The sequence below is a fragment of the Prionailurus viverrinus genome, unplaced genomic scaffold (assembly GCF_022837055.1).
Source record: "Prionailurus viverrinus isolate Anna unplaced genomic scaffold, UM_Priviv_1.0 scaffold_40, whole genome shotgun sequence".
Taxonomy (NCBI): Eukaryota; Metazoa; Chordata; class Mammalia; order Carnivora; family Felidae; genus Prionailurus; species Prionailurus viverrinus.
In genome coordinates this window covers 2995413-3013457 of record NW_025927608.1, presented here as the reverse complement: position 1 = coordinate 3013457, position 18045 = coordinate 2995413, and the positions used below count along the sequence as shown (strand labels likewise).

The 18045-nt window shown below is 59.3% G+C and overlaps 1 long non-coding RNA gene across 4 annotated transcripts; it reads left to right on the top strand.

Moving 5' to 3' along the window:
* Positions 1-539: 539 nt before the first annotated feature.
* On the top strand, positions 540-7223 carry LOC125159025 (uncharacterized). 4 transcript variants are annotated; one of them, XR_007149654.1, is made up of 4 exons: positions 540-820; positions 1443-1563; positions 2041-3034; positions 3209-7223. It is a non-coding gene; the product is annotated as an uncharacterized LOC125159025 (long non-coding RNA). The 4 variants fall into 4 exon arrangements; XR_007149655.1 differs by having other exon boundaries at positions 1443-3034; positions 3209-4792; positions 5102-7223; XR_007149653.1 differs by having other exon boundaries at positions 1443-3034; positions 3209-5676; positions 6020-7223.
* The last annotated feature ends 10822 nt before the right edge of the window (positions 7224-18045 follow it).

The following is an 18045-nucleotide window of genomic DNA, read 5'->3' as shown; positions in this document are numbered from 1 at the left end:
TGCTTTGTTAGGGAGGGTTCCCGAGCTGCAGACACTTTCGGGCTCGTGAAGCCTGGGTCTGGCCCGTCCTCCTGCCCCGGGGGCGACTAAGTTCTCCCTCGCTAGACCTTCCTCGTTTCCGTGCCTGTCCCGCCAGGCGACCCCGGGCCGGGTCGTGGCTGGGATGCCCGCACGAGCTGCCCCTCGAGCCCGCGATGTTCGACCGAACCACCCGCTCGACGTAAGGCTGCACCGCCCGCCAATCCCTGCCTCTCGCACACGACAAGCTCCCAGCAACGGAATCAGTGGAAAGTGTCCCCGTGAAGACTTCCTTCTGGAAGTGCTGAGAACTTTCTAGACATCTGTTAAGGGGAACGGGATTCTAGAAGCTAATTTGTTTCCTTGACTCACTGAATGAAGCTCTTTAAAATGCATCTGTTTATTGGAGACACTTCGTACAAGACAGAAAAATCGGTGGCAAATGTCACATTTAAATGAGAACAGATCCAATGAATAAAAGCTCAGGCGGCCGTTAACGAGGGACATTATTTTGTTTTAGGCAGCACAGGATCCTGAGTCAAGGACACGCGGGGACACAGAGAAGTCCCCAGGAGAAACCTGGCTTCCTTGCCTTTCTGTCCTGCTGTGTGCCAGGCCCCGAGGGCATCCTGCCGGGGAGACAAGCCTCGCAGGGTGAAAAGTGCCCAAAGACAGCAAATGCCAGCTGCCGTGCCCAGAATCCTGACACTGGCATTGTGCCACACAGCGTGCGCCCGAGGTGCCCTCGCCGAGGACTCGGGACGGAGTCACGGTGCCCCTGCTTTGGAAACAAAGACACGAGGTCAGGACCCAGCCAACGGCCACTGACGGGGGCAGGCGGGAGCTGAGAGCTCATCTGTGGGCAGCAACGCCCTGGGTACCAGGGCTCCCCCCCCACACTCCCTGGTGCCCATGGCGGGAGGAGCCCCCACAGACTTTGGAGAAGTCTCCCCACTCTGGGGGCAGTGGGTTTTGGGTGGAGGCGGGGATTTGCCGGAAAGGCATTCCTGTTTGAACAGGACCGACTTCCCAAGGCCCTGGGCACTCCAGGCAGAGGACGAGTCTTTGCTCCCCTCCCCTCCCCCTTCTCCCCTCCCTCTTCTCCCCCGCTTCTCCTTCCTCTCCCCTCCCTCCCCTCCCCTCCCCTTCCCCTCCTACCCTCCAATTCTTCCCCTCCCCTCACCTCCCTGCCACCTGTCCCTCCCTCCCCTCCCTCCCCTCCCCTGCCCCTCCTGCTTGCCTCCTGCCCCTCCCTCCCCCTCCTCCTTTCCCCTCCTTGCCTCCCGCCCCTCCCTCCCTCCCCTCTCCTCCTCCCTTCTCCCCTTCCTACCTCCTGCGCTGCCTTTTCTCATGGATTATGCTATCACCCTATTTCTCAAAGACAATATGGGCTTTTCCTATCTTCCATGCCCTTGTTCACACAGACCCACCTTCTGCCTGGAGAGCCGACTCCCCTCGGGGAATCTTTCAGGTCAAGTTCAAACATCACCCCCTCTGATCTGAAGTGAAGACCCCCCCTTTGGGCTGTGACCCTCCACCTCAAGTGTGAGTTGTGCTCAGACACAGGAAGCTTCAGCAGCCGGGAGCCCGTCTCCTCCCCCTCCTCCTCCTCCTCCTCCCAGTTTGAGGGCAGGGACCCCCCCCCCCCATTCGCCACCCCTTCTCCGTCCCGGTAGAGCAGGCGGTGGGCGCTCAGTGGACACCCACAGTGAGGACAGCAAGTCCCGCTCGGCTCCCATGCTTGTGCACTGTCTGGGGGCCGAACAGGCCCTCGCGGCTGTAGGGACGGGGGGCCTCTGCACCCACCCGCCCCCTCCACCCACAGCAAAAGCAGAGCCAGGGCGTCTAGATGATCAGGGTGTCCGGTCACCCAGCCCAGCGCCCCCTCCTGGAAGCCTGCCGAGCACAGACTGGGGAAGGAGGGGTGGAAACACCAAAGTCAATTCTCCCCCACTTGCTAGTGAGGCCCCGGGCCTCCCTCTGCCTTGCTTCATGGTCTAACGCTCTTTGTTCCGGAAGCAGGCCCGTGCGGCGGCCCGAGCGGGGACTAGCGTTGCTGACGGAGAGCTCAGCGAGCCTACCGTACGTCACAGGGGCTGAGAAGGCTCGGGCCCCGAAAGAGAGACAGAGATGGCCACTCTGCGTGCCCGTCCCCTCTGCTTCGAGGCAGGGAGGGGTCCCAGAGCGAGTGCCTGCCCCCAGGAGGTCCCGCACTCCGTGCCTCGGGGACTTGGTGGCACAGCGGACATCTCTGAGATCCGAAGGGACTCCCCTGGCCCACAGGCGGCTCCGCGAGGCTGGGGAAGAAGTCAGGAGCGTCAGAAAGCCTTGGCACGGAGGCCCCAGGGTCCCGACAGCCCCGGGGCAGGAAGGGGAAGCCAGGGCACGGCCCCTCCAGAACAGCCCCGAATGGTCTGTTGTCTCGGCTGGGCCTCCGCGGGACCTCATACCCCACCGCACGATGCCAAGGTCACGAGGCGGCCCCCCTCTGCGGCACCGGGCAGGCGCATTACGTTTGGCCCACACGACGGCTTGAAGCAGAATTTTGTTTTAATTTTTAAAAATCGGCCGTTGGCAGAGTTTACATAAAATTCAGCATTTCTGCTCTTGCACGGTTCTCCGAGCTGGCGACGCGGTGCCTCTCTTTCTGCTTGGCCACGCGCAGCTGGAGCTCTACTGGCGGTGCCCCCTTCCGACCGGAAGGTCAAGGGCGTTGGATCTGTGGCCACCGAGCCTCGGCTTCCACCTGCCCAGCCCTCAGACTGCTCTCAACCTCCTCGCTCAGGAAGGAGGCTGAGCACAGTGCATTTGCCCACCTCCCTTGACCGCCACCCGGACCGATCCGGTGGGCTCGGCCAGCGAGGCCGCCCTGGGAGCCGCTGTGGCCGGGTGAATGCGAAGTCAGACGTCTTCGAGGGATGGCACCAAGGCAGGCTACCGGCCAGGGGGGCCCCGCACCTGCCCGCCGCCACGGTGGCGAGCACTCTGGAATGCTCTCCGGAGCCCCGAAGGCCAGGTGTGCGCAGCGGGGTGGGTGGTGAGGGCTGGGGCGGGTGGAGCCCAGTGGCAGCAGCCGATGCCCGGGACCAAAGGCTAGCGCTCCGCTGTCGGGCTGGGCGGGTAGGGACGGGTTAGGAGAATCCAGACTATTCGGCTTTATCATCGCCCTTCCTTTCCCACAAAATTGCAGGTGCAAAAGCGTCTCTCTCCTTGCCCCTCAAGCGTAGATAATGCCTCCGACGGAGCGCCCGGAAGGCGCGGTCCAGACGTCGGACACTGGCCGTCCCAAACTGCGCTTGGCTCAGCAGTCACCGGTGGGGAGGCCTGGTGGCTTTCTTTTCCAACTCACGTAACGCCTCAGAGACCCCACCTCTCGGGCTGGGTTGTATAGATGGTGCCGTGAATGTGGAGGGGCGTCTCTGTGCATGTGGGTACAGCGGCGGGTCTGTGGGCACGGCGGCGGGTCTGTGGGCACGGCGGTGGGTCTGTGGGCACAACGGCGGGTTTGTGGGCACAGCGGCGGGTCCGTGGGCACGGTGGCGGGTCTGTGGGCACAGTGGTGGGTCTGTGGGCACAACAGTGGGTCTGGTCTGTGGGCACAGCAGCGGGTCCGTGGGCACAGCGGCGGGTCCGTGGGCATGGTGGCGGGTCCGTGGGCACGGTGGTGGGTCTGGTCTGTGGGCACAGTGGTGGGTCTGTGGGCACAACGGTGGGTCTGTGGGCACAGCGGCGGGTCCATGGGCACTGTGGCGGGTCTGTGGGCACAGTGGTGGGTCTGTGGGCACAACAGTGGGTCTGGTCTGTGGGCACAACAGTGGGTCTGGTCTGTGGGCACAGTGGAGGGTCCGTGGGCACGGTGGCCGGTCTGTGGGCACAACGGTAGGTCCGCCAGCCTGCAGTGCTCCGCGCCGTCTGGGGACAGGGAAGGAGCCGGGCTCTGGGGGTGTCCACCGCTGTGCACCGGGCCCAGCCATCCCTGCCCAAGGTGCCTCTATGCTGACACTGGCACTCGGACGCTGGCCGGCGTCCCGTCCTAGTCACCGAGGGTGTGGGAGACGGGAGGGGCCGTCCAGCCCGCAGCTACTAACTGCCCTTCCCTCTTTAGAGTCCTTGAAAGCGTTGGCTTCTTTTCCGCTCAACTTAAGGCCATCTTCTTGTACCCTGCTAACGCCTTCTCTCCTCCGATCCCAGCAAGCAAGACTCAAATGAACAGACGAGGCCTGAGAATATGTGCAAAGGTCCTGTGCTCAGGACAGGGTGAAGGAAGTGAAGGGTGTGTCAAAAGCACAGATGCTACAATATTCCTTTCATTGATCCTGATAAGCGCGACCCTAAGGAGGGGCAGCCCGCACAGGGTTGACGGTGGGAGGCGGGGCCAGCAGGTGCCTCCTGCCCACCGCCAGCCCTCCCCCCCTCCCCGCCCCCCCCCGCCCCCCCCCCCCCCCCCCCCGTCTCCCAGGAGGACGTGTAGGAGCAGACGACCGTCCTCGGGGAAGACGAAGCGGTGTCCCTTCGGAGCCGGCGTGGAGCGACACGGGCGGACGGGGCAGCGCCTCATGGTTCTGGCGTCGGGCAGACCAATCGCGCCGGCCCGCGGCCAGAGCCAGGCTGCCACACGGATGCAAACCGCGTTCCTACCAGCTTCCCCGGTGCCGGTGCTGCTGCTGGTCCCGGAGCCCCACGGGCCGGATCCGCCGTGCAGAGAAGGGCCCTTCCACCTCCACAGACACCGCCCCATCTGTATTCTAGAAGCTTCCATGGAGGGGGACAGAGGGTAAGGGGGAGAGCAGGGTTTTGAATCTCGGCCCAAATCCTATTAACCGGCAATGCAGCTTGAGCAATTTACTTAACCTCTCTGTGCCTCGGTTTCCTCATGGGCAAACCCGGAGGGCTGATGAGTGCACTGAGCGGGTCAGCGCGGGGAAGGGGGGGAGGGCGGTGGTATTAGAGACGTGATATCATGGAAAGCACTGGGAGGCGCCTGTGCACAGAGCCGCCAACAGCCCTTCTGCTGGTTGAGAGGGTGAACTGACTTCAAGCTCATACACTCCCTCCTCGCTGACCCAAGCCCCTTGGTCTGTAGCAGAAATAACGTACTTTGCTGGAGGTTTGCAGACCGCTGGCCTTGAAGGTGAAGGACGACAACAAGGCCCAACCACATTGAAAAACGGCCAAGAATGCCAGCACGTCGTTCAGGGTCACCTCGACATACGAGTGACCCCCTGGGCACCCGCTCCTGCACGCAGCCCCCTCCCTGTTCCCGCGCCTTCCTCTTCCCAACCCTCCGGCTCGTCCTGGACAAGGGAGGCAGTCTCGGAGGCATGAGCCCACCGTCCTCCCAGGTTGCCGGCTTCCCGGCTGCAGCAAACGTGTCCTTTCCTCTCCCAACGTCACTCACTGTCTCTCGGGTGCTGACTTTCCGGTGGTGAGCAGCAGAACCTGAGTTCGGAACCGCTTCTCTGTCCGATGACCAGACGGAGGTCCAGCATCAGCCGCTGTGACTTCTAGCCCTCTGCGGGGAGGGTCCTGGCCGAGCACCTGGGGGTCGGGCCCCGACCCCACCCGGCCGCCTGTGGGACCTCGTGCTCCGCTGCTCCCAGCAGCTGCTGGGATTCATTCAAAAACAGCCACTGCTGGTTTGGCTCGTGCATCTGGAGGGTGAGTGGGCTCGGCTGGTGCTTTTCCCTGGGAGCTGTGTCGTCTCGCTTGGGGGCTCAAGGGTCACAGAGAGGGTCCCGGGAGAGACCAGCCTCAGCTGGGTGCAGGGGGAGGGGCTGTGGGCTCCACCTGCTGTGGGGGAGGGTCCCCGAGTCTGCAGGCACGTTTACGGACACCCCGACGCTCTGTGCCTTCCTCCCCTGCTCCTTTCCACCACCTGCTCCCCTGAAACGCCACCTGCCCGCCCCACTGCGCCAGTCCTGCCCACTGCCCACGGCCCTTGGCTCACCCCCCCTCCAGTCTCTTCCTTTGTCCCTCCCCCCTGTGCCACCAAACCCCACAGCCTCCTGTGCTGGTGACCGTGGCTCCCAGGGTTGGTCCTCAGTGACTGCACTGAGCAGACAAGCAAACGGAGACACGAGGAACCGCGTGACAAGCCAACAGAGACACCAGGAACCGTGTGCACGGGGGCAGAAGCCGCGGGAGCCACTAAGAGGCTGGTGACGTGCCTGGCACCCCAGCTAGGTGTGACTTCCTTCGTTTATATTTTTCAGTATTTCCCAGAACTTCTACAAAGCACATCCGTAACTTGAGTCATCGGAAAATTATTTTCCAGGAGAAAGTACGCTTTAAAAATAGATGGTAAACGTTTCTTGCCCTGAATCCAAAGCACTCGGCTACTAAGCTATTAAAATCTCCGTCCTGCAAAGAGGCTAACTGTCTGTGATTCCAAAGTTCACTCTACATAAAGGTGACAAAAATACCGTGTGACAGATCAAAGGAAATCCGAAAGGCTCTCTCTGGTGTGTCGATGGAAACTGGAGCGCTCCTAGGCCTCCGTTGTGAGGGAGAGACGGTTAAAAGGCACAATCACATTAAACCTACAAGCAGGGTTCTTTCCGCACACGGGCGTCGCTGTGCGTCCTTCTGTGATTTCTGTGATTTTCTGGGCCGTGACGGCGGAGGCCACGCCGGCCTGACCGCGAGGCTTTGGCCACAGGCAGTGCGGACAGCCGGCTGCGCCGTGACTTGTGTGCAAACCAGCTGACTGTGACATGCCCTTGTGTGAAGCCTGCGTAGGAGTTCACGGGCGTCTCCCTGGAGCCACAAGGGGACAAGGGGCGTCCCTGTTTCTGCCCAGGGAGGGCGGGGGACTCTGAGGGATTCCTAGTGTAGACCAAGTGAGTGTGCCGGCCGCCCTCATTCCCCAGGCAGGGACCGCAATCCTCCAACGGCAGACGCTGGGCTTTAGTGCGCCTGGTCACCTCTGGCGGAGTTTGTAAAAAGTGTGCATTGCCAGCTCTGGGCTGGGAAGTTCTGCTTCCGGGTTGGAGGCCGGGCCTCTGAATGTGCACTTGGTAACGAGCCTCCGGAGGGGGTGTCTGAGAACTTCTCTGCACCATTCTTGCGACGTAAGCTCTGTTCTCATCGTCAGATTCAGACTCAGTCACACTTCTCTTCCTAAAATTTAAGAGGTCAAAGGGCGCCCGGGGGGCTCTGTCGGTTCAGCGTCCGACTTCGGCTCGGGTCATGATCTCACGGTTCCCGGGTCCGAGCCCCGCGTCGGGCTCTGTGCTGGCAGCTCGGAGCCTGGAGCCTGCTTCCGATTCTGGGTCTCCCTCTCTCTCTGCACCTCCCTCACTCATGCTTTCTCTCCCTCCCTCCATCTCTCTCTGTCTCTGTCTCTCAGAAATAAACATTAAAAATTTTTGAAATTTCGGAGGCCAGTGTTCATACCTCCATTTACAGGTGAGAAAGGGTGGCTCACAGCAGAGGGGTGATTCCTCTGCTGATGGGGTGATCGGGACTTGGACCAGGTCAGGGGTGCCTGAGAAGCAAAGGCCCTCACGTGCCCCTGGGGGAACATCCCCAGGGTCCCATAATCGGTGAATGCAAGAAGCTGAGGGCATCGTCTCTCCGCCTTCCACCATCCGGCCCCATTCCACGTGGGGGACACCTGCCGTGACCACCACTGGGCAGTTCTGCCTTTCAGTGGGACCCAGGTCACTTCCCGAGTTGAGAACAGATGTCTGGTTGTTCAGCTCGCTGGCCCCCTTGAGAGAGCACCTCCTGTCTCAGGGGGAATAGGCAGCTTCCAAGGGGAGGGTCATCTTGGAAGCCGAGCGGCCACCCTGTTGATGGAGGTTAGGATAGCAGGTGCGTCCACGCCTCCCAGGGACCCGGAGCTGTGCCCATCCCAGGGCACGGGGCCCACTGCTGGTGCCCGCCTGGACCATACCCTCAGCTACAGACGGGACAACTTCAAGTCTCATTCCAACAGACGTTTCTATGGACTTAATAGCGTCCCCTGCCCCCCCCCCCCAATTCATTTGCTCAAGTCCTAACCTGGTAGCTCAGAATGTGACTGTATTTGGACAAGTGTCTTTTAAAGAGGTGACTAGGGTAAAATGGAGTCATATGGGTGGGTCCTAAGCCAATAGGACTGACTGGTGTCCTTCTAAGAAGAGGAGAGTAGGACACAGACACGCACAGAGGGACCGAGTGAGGATCCGGGGAGGAGAGACCAAGGAGAGAGGCCTCGGAAGACACCGGCCCTGCCTACACCTTGAACTCGGACTCGTAGCTCCCAGGACTCTGAGAAGATCCCTTCCTGCTGTTTGGGGCCCGTGGTCTGGGGAGCTGTGCCACGGCAGCCCGAGGTGGGTCCGGCTGGGGTCCCCGAGCCCAGTGGGAACCCTGCACCGGACAGCCTGGGGGCGTACCACGTGCGGTCTGTGCTCTGTTAGTGAGTGTGGGGGCGCCGGGCTGCACGGGGGTGCTTCCTGTCAGTGCCCCTCCCGGCTATCGGAGGGGCAGGGGAAGAGGTGAGGGGCCGTCACCAACTAAATGCCATTTCACCAGCTGGCTCCGGGCGGTTGTTGAGAAGGGTTCCGAGGCCTCGTTCTGGCTCTGTGGGAAAGAATGTCATGATTGATTAGCAATGTCTGCTCTGGGCGAGGGAGGGAGGCACGACAGATGTGTGCCATAAATTTGCAGCCTTCTAGAACACAGGGAGCTCCACCTGAGCCAAGGAGAAGTCAGTGTAGCCAGAGGGCGCTGGGCATGATTTAATGGCCACACAGTTCCAGGCCACCTGCTGGCCACTAATGCCAGACGCTGGGTGACAAACAGATGTCACCATGACTGTGGCATCTGGTCAACTCATCGTGGCCGCCTGAGCATGAGAACGTGCGTCTCTGTTGGTGTCCGTGGAAAGGGCGTCGTATCTCAACCCCCGCCGTCTGCCCCAGGCCTGCACTGCACGGCCGGTCGCATGACCTCCTGTCTTTGTGACCCTGTTGCCATCTCCAGGCTGAACTCAGGGACCCCTGCCACCACAACATCCCAAGGGCAGGGATGAAATGCCACTTTGGGGTCTGTGGGTTCCATGGGGCCGAGGCACAAGGAGGCGGATCCTTTAGAAGGACACACGGCCGAGGGCACGGCCTCCCCTCCCCCACTCCCTGCGCCCGCGAGGCGTGTATAAACCGAGAGTGTGACAGTGTGGCCCTGGCAGGGGACAAGGACACTGCTTCCCAGAACGGTATTGTGCTGGGCTGCCTTGCTTTCTATTAAGCAAAAGGATTATGGAGTAGAACAAAACAATTTTTTAATTAAAAAATAAATAATTAAAAACAATTTAAAGCATAAAAATAGGTTGTGGCCCTATATACCAAACATGAAATGTGTCCCTCGAGACCCTTACGGAGGCCCCCGGGGCACATTCCTTCTTGGGTCGTTAGAGGCTTTCCGTCGGAAAGTCCAAGAAGTTCTAGGCCAGGCGGGAACGTGTCAGTTGTGCATCCTCTGTCTGCCCCTGTCCTTGACCTCGGGACGGTGACACCTTGAGGGTCAAGGTGACGGTGCGGGCCCTGAGGAGAGGGCTGGGGACCAGCAGCCCCGGGCGGGACAGGACTAAAGGGGCCTGAGGCCAGACTGCGGGCGCGCTGAGGCCTCGGGGTGCTCATCCGCAGGGGCCTCGAGGAAGCCTGTGGCTCAGGGTAAGTGGCGGGCTAGGGATTCTGGGATTAGGAATCCCAACCTGATACACTGTCCTTCTGTCCTTGAAATAAGCTCCCCAAGGGGGCTCCGCCTGGAAGGGCCTGAAACATCAGTGACCCTGGGCGCACAGCAAGGACACCTCCAGAGACGTCCAGCCATCGGGGCTGGACGCACAGAGAACATACAGAGAACACGTCCACCGTGAACACGGGGCGGACGACGGCAGGAAGGTTCACAGGACTTCTGTAAAACACCTGCTGTGTGCGAGGCTCATCCATACATCGCCCTCTCTGACTCCCACAACCACCCGGCAAAGAAGGCGATGGGTCCCTGAGTTTACAAACGGGAAAACTGAGTCTCGGAAGCAGTTAGAGCCCACGCACAGAGGGCCTGCCCCTGCGGCCTCTGTATGACTTAGCTCACTTAATTTCACCCTCACAAAGCGCAGCTGGTCATCGCGGCTCGGCACGGGTCCACTTCCTTGTGTGGAGCCTGAGTCCCAATCACGGACGTTCTCTGAGCGGCGACCCCGGGCAGGTGGAGCACAGGTACGACACCGGCGCTCCTACCCTGAGCCAACCTTGGCCAAGTCCCGCTGCTTCTCCGACCACGGGGAAGCGAGGATGACTGTCGCCCCGGGAGTTAGACAACAGCACGTACAGAACGCTGAGCATACAGTAAGCGCTTTGCTAATGAGACGGGCTTTCAGGTGCTGGTTCTCCTGCGTTTTACGAACGAGAGGATCGAAGCCCGAAAGGCAACTCGCTTCCAGTCACCTGACCACGGCGGCACAGCCAGGCCTGGATGCCGACCCGGCCGGCTGCAGGCATCAGGGTTCTTCCTCCTGCGGACACGAACGTGAGGGGAGCTGATTTTCGCAGGGCTGATCTCGAGTCGTCAGGAAAACGCCCGGACTCCCGTGAGCCAGCTGACTGTAGGGATGTTTTCTTCCCAAACCATGAAAATATCTGACAGTGTTGCCCCTCCTGATGTTTTCACGTGAGCGCCAGGTATCTGAAGAATTCACTGTCGTGGACGGGTTCCAGAGCCCTGGGTGCCAAAACGCAGAGCCGTGATGGTCCCCTTCCAGGCCAGAACTTACGGAAGCATTAACCTCAGAGTCCTGGAACGTTGTCAGCTTTATAAGCACGGCTCTTTCTATTGTGGCTGGACAGGAGAATTTGAGGACATATCGCCATCTCATTTCCCACTGAAAGCATGTCAACACTGCTACACTGAATAGTACTCTGCACCAAGCCCCTTGGGACTGAAGATTTTGAGTCTGTGCTGTGATGGTGTGGTCTGGAGGGTAAATATCTGCTGGAGGAAGATTAACTAGCAAGGCAGTTTATTCAGAACGGCTGCCTGTCTCATTAACCCAGGAAGGAAATAAACCGGAAAGAAGCAATCCTGTACATCGCAGCCTATAAGCGGTCCCCGAACATCGAGACCAACTATTTTTTTCAGGCGAATCAAGGTCCGTACTGTTGAAAAAAACCTATTTATTTCACCATAACCTTGTTCAATTTAAACTCACATTTCAAGTACCTAATGGCCAGGGGTTTGCTATAATTCTCCGAATTGGCTTGAGTTCAGAGACACATTATACTTTGCACATTCGTCATGGGCATGTTGTTCATAAATAATAAATACGGCCGAGAAAAATGATCAAGGCGTTAATCGCTCAGGACAGGAGTATACTAACGCAGAGATCGCACTGAGTAAGTGAACAGCTTACCCTCAGTTTCTCTTTTGGATAAATGTGAAGTCATCAGTTTTCCGGAGGTAAGGGCTGGTTTCCACGGCTTCCCTCCCAGAGGGTCCTCAAAGCTGGCCTTGTACGGAGGTGTCCCTGAAAATGGAACCCTCGTCCAAATGCAAGGTGGAGCCCCTCTAAGGCCGTGGATGTTTGGCTTTACGCTGCCCTGAGCCCATTCTGCAGGTTTGCAAGGACCACAGTCAGGTGATTACACAGGGGACTGAGTCCCACAGACCCCGGGCGCAGACCCCCTAGTCCACCGGACACAGAGTTTCCGTAGAAGAGTAGGACTGTGTCCGGGTGCTGATCCTGGCTGGGATGCAGGGAGGCTCCGGGAAGCCCGCGCAAGCTTGGAGACCCCGCAAGCTGACGCAGACGTGGATCAGGACAGAAACTTCCCCGGCCAGGGCCGCATGAGAGCCCTGGGGCTTTGTTTCCGGGTCCCTGGGTCCCCCGGCCACACCGTGGCCTTAACCCAGAGTCTCGGTGAGAAGGTGCATCACCTTGGTCTTCTCTGACAGCCTTTCCCTTCCAGAACTTTCCCTGGGGGCAACAGAGACTGTCTTAAAGAATTCAGTTCCGTGCTACATTTCCCCAAAACGTCTCCCAGAGGCATCCTCACTCCTGCACTGATGTGGGGGCAAGACTGGGCTGGTTGTACTAGGCTTTGGGTTAGATCAGGACAAAACGTGACACTTGTCATTTTAGAAAAGCTGTCACTGAGAGAAGTTTTCCCAGAAGTTATATCCCTTGTGACCTTCACCCGCTAAACGGAGAAAAATCCGGCCCATGTAGCTGTCAGCGCGAGAAGGGACTGGGTTTCACGCACTGAACTTGACAAGAAGGAATTTCTAACTTTGATTCCGTTTCAACTCCCCCCCCTCCCCCCCGCCGCGTCCCGGCCTTGGCACAGGGCCCCGGCCCCGTGGGGAGGGGCGGCTCGGTCTGGGGGGACCCCCCACGCCCTCTCACCGCCCCCCCCCTGCACCGTGCGAGCTCCCAGCCCCGGACCCCCGAGCCCGCAGGCACCGGCGGCCACGGCTTCCCCTGCACCGCGCCCCGGGGCGCAGGGGGCGGCCGAGGGGTCCCGGACCCCGTTGGGCGGACCCGCTCCCCGCGCCCAGGCTGCTGCGCCCCGTTCCCCCGGCTGTCGCGGCGGCGGGTCCCGGGGAGGCTCGGGCGTCCTTACCTGGCGAGGCCGTCCCGTGCGCTCGCGGGTCCCGGGGCCGGCGGGGTCGGGGCGCGGGGTCGGGGCGCGGGGCGCAGCCCAGGCCCGGCTCGGCGGGCGGGCGGCGGGCGGCGGGCGGCGGGCGGCTGCGGCTGAGTCAGCGCCCCGGAGGCGCGGGCAGCCCGGCCCGGCCGCAGGCGGGGGCTGTGAGCGGAGGCGCGGCCGTCCCGGCGCTTTAAAGGGGAGGCGGCTGGAAGCCGTTCAAGCGGAAACGCATGGCGAAACTTCACCCTAGCGGACGCGGGGAGGGGGTGCGGGGAGGAGGGGACGCGGGGGGGGGGCACGGAGAGGAGGGGGCCCCAGGGGAGGAGGCACGGTGCCAGTGCAGGGAGAGGGTGCGCGGGGTGCGGGGAAGAGGGGGTGCGGGGTGCAGGGAGGGGGCGCGGGGACGAAGGGGTGCGGGAGAGGGCGCGGGGAGGGGGCGCGGGGTGTGGGGAAGAGGGGGTGCGGCGTGCAGGGAGGGGGCGTGGGGACGAAGGGGTGCGGGAGGGTGCGCAGGTAGGAAGGGGTGCACAGGCGGGGGCGCGGGGAGGAAGGGGTGCGGGGAGGAGATGAGGGGAGGGGTTGCGGGGAGGAAGGGGCGAGGGGAAGGAATGCGGGGAGGAAGGGGTGCGGGAGGGGGTGTGGAGAGGGGGCGCGGGGAGCAAGGGGTGCGGGGAGAGGGCCCGCGGGGAGGAAGGGGCGTGGGGAGGGGTTGAGGGGAGGGGGCACGGGGAGGAAGGGGTGCGGGGTGGAGGGGCGCAGTGAGGGGAGGGCACGCAGCCTAGCCGCCCCCCTGGCTCCTCCAAAGCGCGCCCTCAGAGGCTCCCTTGACGGGGACAGGGACGGGTGGAGTGCCCGCTCAGCATCCGCCTGCATTATGCTTAATAGCGAGCCGAGCGTTTCCACCAAAGTTGGGAGCGAGGCCGGGGCGCTTTGCAAAGTCCGGCGATGCGATTAGAGGCGAGAAGGAAAAGGCTGTGAAACCCCAGGTCGCGCCTCTGCAAAGCCAAAGCCCTTTTCGCGAGCGTGCTTTCTTCGCAACTGGGAAGCCGGGACGACGGTTTCTGTTTGCAGCGGGTGTCACGGTCCAGACTGAAGGTGGAAATAGCCGCGTCCAACGACCTGGTGGCTTGCGAGACAACGTCCAGACGCCCCGCTTCTCGGGCGCCTGCTGACCAGCGCGAACCCGAGAGAAGACTGAAGTGCCCTTTCGAAGGGCAAAACCACACACAGCTAGGAATAGACACGTGTAAGGGAATGTGGTCTGTTTTCTAGAAAACGAAAACAAACCCAACGGCTGCTCTTTAACGGGGGATGAAGGAAACTTGAATCGGCTAAGACACAATCCTCATTCATGGACGGAAAGCAGCAGACTCTGGAGCCCTGCCTACTGCGTCCCCGTCCGGCTCCAGGTAGAGTTTTCTCTTCAGCCTGACGCAGGGATTTGAGGGCTCGTGTGGAAGGGTAGAGAACCGTCAGGGAGGGGTTGGCGAAGCAGGACGGGAGGGAGGCCGGCCGGCTGGACGGTGCCGTGAGAGCCGCGCCTGGACGAGCAAAGGACGTTCGGTGCGATCGCTTCGCCAAGGGCGTGTTCACGTGCATCAAGGCGGTCTGTCCCTCGCCCCCCTGTGGCGTGGCGACCGCTACTGCTGGCCCTCGCAGATAAGGACGTGCAGGTGCCGTCACCCAGCCGGAATTGGAGGGTCAGGGATCGGAGGCGGGCCTCCGTGCTAACCCCCCGGCACGGGACACTGCCTCTCGCGCAAAGCACCAGTGATGAAAGCAGCAGGTGACTGGCCGGAGGTGGCTGCTCTGTACGGAAGGGTGAAGAGGCCGAGAGCTTTGTGTGTGTGACGCGGTGCCCCGAGTTGACAGAATTTTCCGAGACACAATATTGGCATCACTAGAGAGTAATTACCGGGGGCTGACTAAGTTCCTATTCTGGGAGCAGGAGAGCTTCCAAACCCATCGACAGTGGGCGAGGGGGTGCTGGGGGGCTCAGTCGGTTGGGCCTCTGACTTGGGCTCAGGTCGTGATCTCGCGGTGCGTGGGTTCGAGCCCCGCGTCGGGCTCTGTGCCGACGGCTGGGAGCCTGGAGCCTGCTTGGGATTCTGGGTCTCCTCCTCTCTCTGCCCCTCCCCTGCTCATGCTCTGTCTCGCTCTGTCTCCCAATAATAAATAAGCGTCAAAAAGAATATTGAGTGCAAAACAGGGAAGCCAAAACTAGTAAGGGGAATATGGAGGTAAGTATGTATCATAAAGCCCGGATTGTGAAAGCCTTTCTAAACATATCACGAAACCATAGAGTAAGAGACTAATAGATAGGATTATAAAATATACAAATAAGTGTCTTTATTAAAGTGAAAACACCAGAAACGGAGTTGAAAAAGTAATAAACTGGAAAAAATATCTGCTATCTGTATGACATGGGATTGCTGAACTCAGCTAAGGGAAATACAAACACCTGGTTAAACTTGAATTTCAAATAGACGACAAGTAATTATTGAGTATACATGTGTCCCATTCATTATTTATCTGACAGTCAAATTTCTTTTCTTTTAATTTTTAAAATATTTATTTTTGAGAGAGAGAGAGACAGAGAACGAGCAGGGGAGGTACAGAGAGAGGGAGACAGAATCCGAAACAGGCTCCAGGCTCTGAGCCATCAGCACAGAGCCCGACGCGGGGCTCGAGCCCACGCACCGCGAGATCATGACCTGAGCCAAAGTCGGACAGTTGATCGATTGAGCCACCCAGGCACCCCTCTGGCAGTCAAGTTTCACTGCGTGTCCCGCATTTTATCTGATACCCCTAAAATTACAGCAACATTTGAAGGTAGAACATTCACAAAGAACCCTTAGGATCGTCACAAAGAGATGATCATCCCAATACAACAGAGAATAAAAGAGACGAGCAGACAACCCACGAAGGAGGGGATGGAAAGGTCCAAGAACTAGACCAAAACGACCATCTTGCTGCAAACCAGAAGCTCAGAACGTTGTACTTTTTACCTACCAGGCTGCCAACTTTCAGATATCGACAAAGTCCGGTGCTGCTGTGGGGCTCGGGGAGAGAGGCGTCGTCTCCCACTGTCGATGAAAATGTAAATTAGCGCAATGTTTCCAGAAAGCAGTTTGAGAACAACAGTCTTAGTACTTGACGTAGTTACGCAACACACGGAGCAGATCCATTTTTAACAACTTATCGAAGGAGATCATTTTCCCAGTGAACAAAACGCACATAGTGGCTATTTGTGGCTTTGCATAAATAATACATAATAGTGAAAAGTTGGCAACATCCCGACGTCTATCCGTAGGGGGCGGGTTGATTTAAGAGCAGTGACACGGGTTGAGACTTTACTGTGAAGCCAGTGCTGCCCTGAGGACCTCCCGTGTACTGACTTGCTTAATCTCAAAACAAAACAAAATAAACTCGCCCTACTCCCTACACCCCACCTCCCCCGAATGGAGACGTCAACGTCTCCCTCTTGCAGAGGGGAAAACCGGACAGAGAGGGCGGGCAACTTTCCCAAGGTCCCACAGCAGGAAAAGGGGATCCTGGGACCTAAGCAGACTGGTCTTTGGGGACCAGTCTCAGCTCTCGTGCCGTGTCGTGTGGTCGATGGAGTCTCACGGATGGCACGCTGGGGGGACTTCATCCACAGGATGGAAATCCGTACGGTCATGGAGAGGACAGCACGACCCTACGTATTGGCATTGAAGGTGTTGGTGACATACTATGAAGTGAAAAAGGAAGTTTCCAAAAGCACATTGCTATAGACTGAAGGTCTGGGTCCCTGAAAAACTCGTATGTTGAGACCTAATCCACTGTGTGAGGATATTAAAAAGGCGAGGCCTCTGGGGAGGGATCAGGTCATGAGGGTGGAACCCTCCAGAATGGGATTCGTGTCCTTACAGAAGAAGGGACCCCAGAGAGCTCGGTCACCCCTCCACCCTGCGAGGACACAGTGGGAGGGGACACGTCTATGACCCTAGAAGTGGGCCCTCACTGGACACAGAATTGCCTGGCACATTGATCTCAGACTTCCCAGCCTCCAGAACTGTGAGAAGTAAGTTTCTGTTGTTTATAAGCCACCCAGTTTATGATACTTTGTTGTATCAGCCCGAACAAGCTAGGACACACACACACACACACACACATACACATACACACGGTATGACCCCATTTGTGTAAAGTCAAATTTACTTACACACGTCTGCACAGAGGCATAGAGATCTGTCTGAATGAAGGGTCACTCCTATGTTAAGATGCTTTCTTCCCGACCGATGGGATTTCAGCTGATTTGTTACTTTCTTCTTTACGCTTTCCTAAATGGTTTTAAAATGATGAACATGTACTGTTTAAATATCCAGGGGGCGCCTGGGTGGCTCAGTCGGTTAAGCGTCCGACTTCAGCCAGGTCATGATCTCGCGGTCCGTGAGTTCGAGCCCCGCGTCGGGCTCTGGGCTGATGGCTCGGAGCCTGGAGCCTGTTTCCGATTTTGTGTCTCCCTCTCTCTCTGCCCCTCCCCCGTTCATGCTCTGTCTCTCTCTGTGCCAAAAATAAATAAAAAAAAAAAAAACGTTGAAAAAAAAGAAAAAATAAATAAACATTTAAAAACATTTAAATATCCAGGAAAAAAAATAAAGAAAACAAAGTCTTCCCATTTGACAATTCGGTCCTTCAGGATCTCGGTGGTCTAGGCCTTTCCCAAGCTTGCTAATCTCTCCCTCCGAATTCTGAGAGCTTAGACCGCTGGCTAAGGACTCAGACTGGGGGGTGCGGCAAGGTCTCTGCCCAGGTCCGTCCCCGCATCCCTCCCCTCCCGCACCCCCCGCCTGCCCCCTAGCTGGGCGGGGAGGCCTTGGAGCTGTCCCAACGGGCACTGGCAGCCCCGGGAAGTGCCGTCCGCTCGCCAGCCCGGGGTCTCGGCTGTGCGGTGAGACGCGAAAGTCAGGGTTGTCGCTGCAGAGGACAGGGACCCCACTTACACTAGGTGAAGGAAGGAGGCACGTTCCCCGCAAGGATCAGAGGGTCCGGGCAGGGAAGACAGCCGGGGCCGGGTAAGGACTGGGGCACACGGGAGCCTACAGGGCCGCCGGAAGCACTGGACGGAAGGCTCCTCTCTCCCCTCTGCCCCCGCCTCTCCCCTCTCTCACGCCACCCTGGCTTCCTCTCCTCCTCAACCCGCAGAAACAAGGCAGTCACCGGAGCTTGGTGAGGCAGCTTCGGTCACCCAACCACGTCAGTTTCCTCGGTACTTAGTTTTTCAATTTCCAAGTCAGGGCTTCGCGAGCTCAGCCTGGTACAAGCGTTCGCGCCGTGCGTCCATTGCGGACGGCGGGGCTCCGTGTCGCGAGTCCCATCCGGGACCCGGGCTGGAGAAACAGCCTGTCCG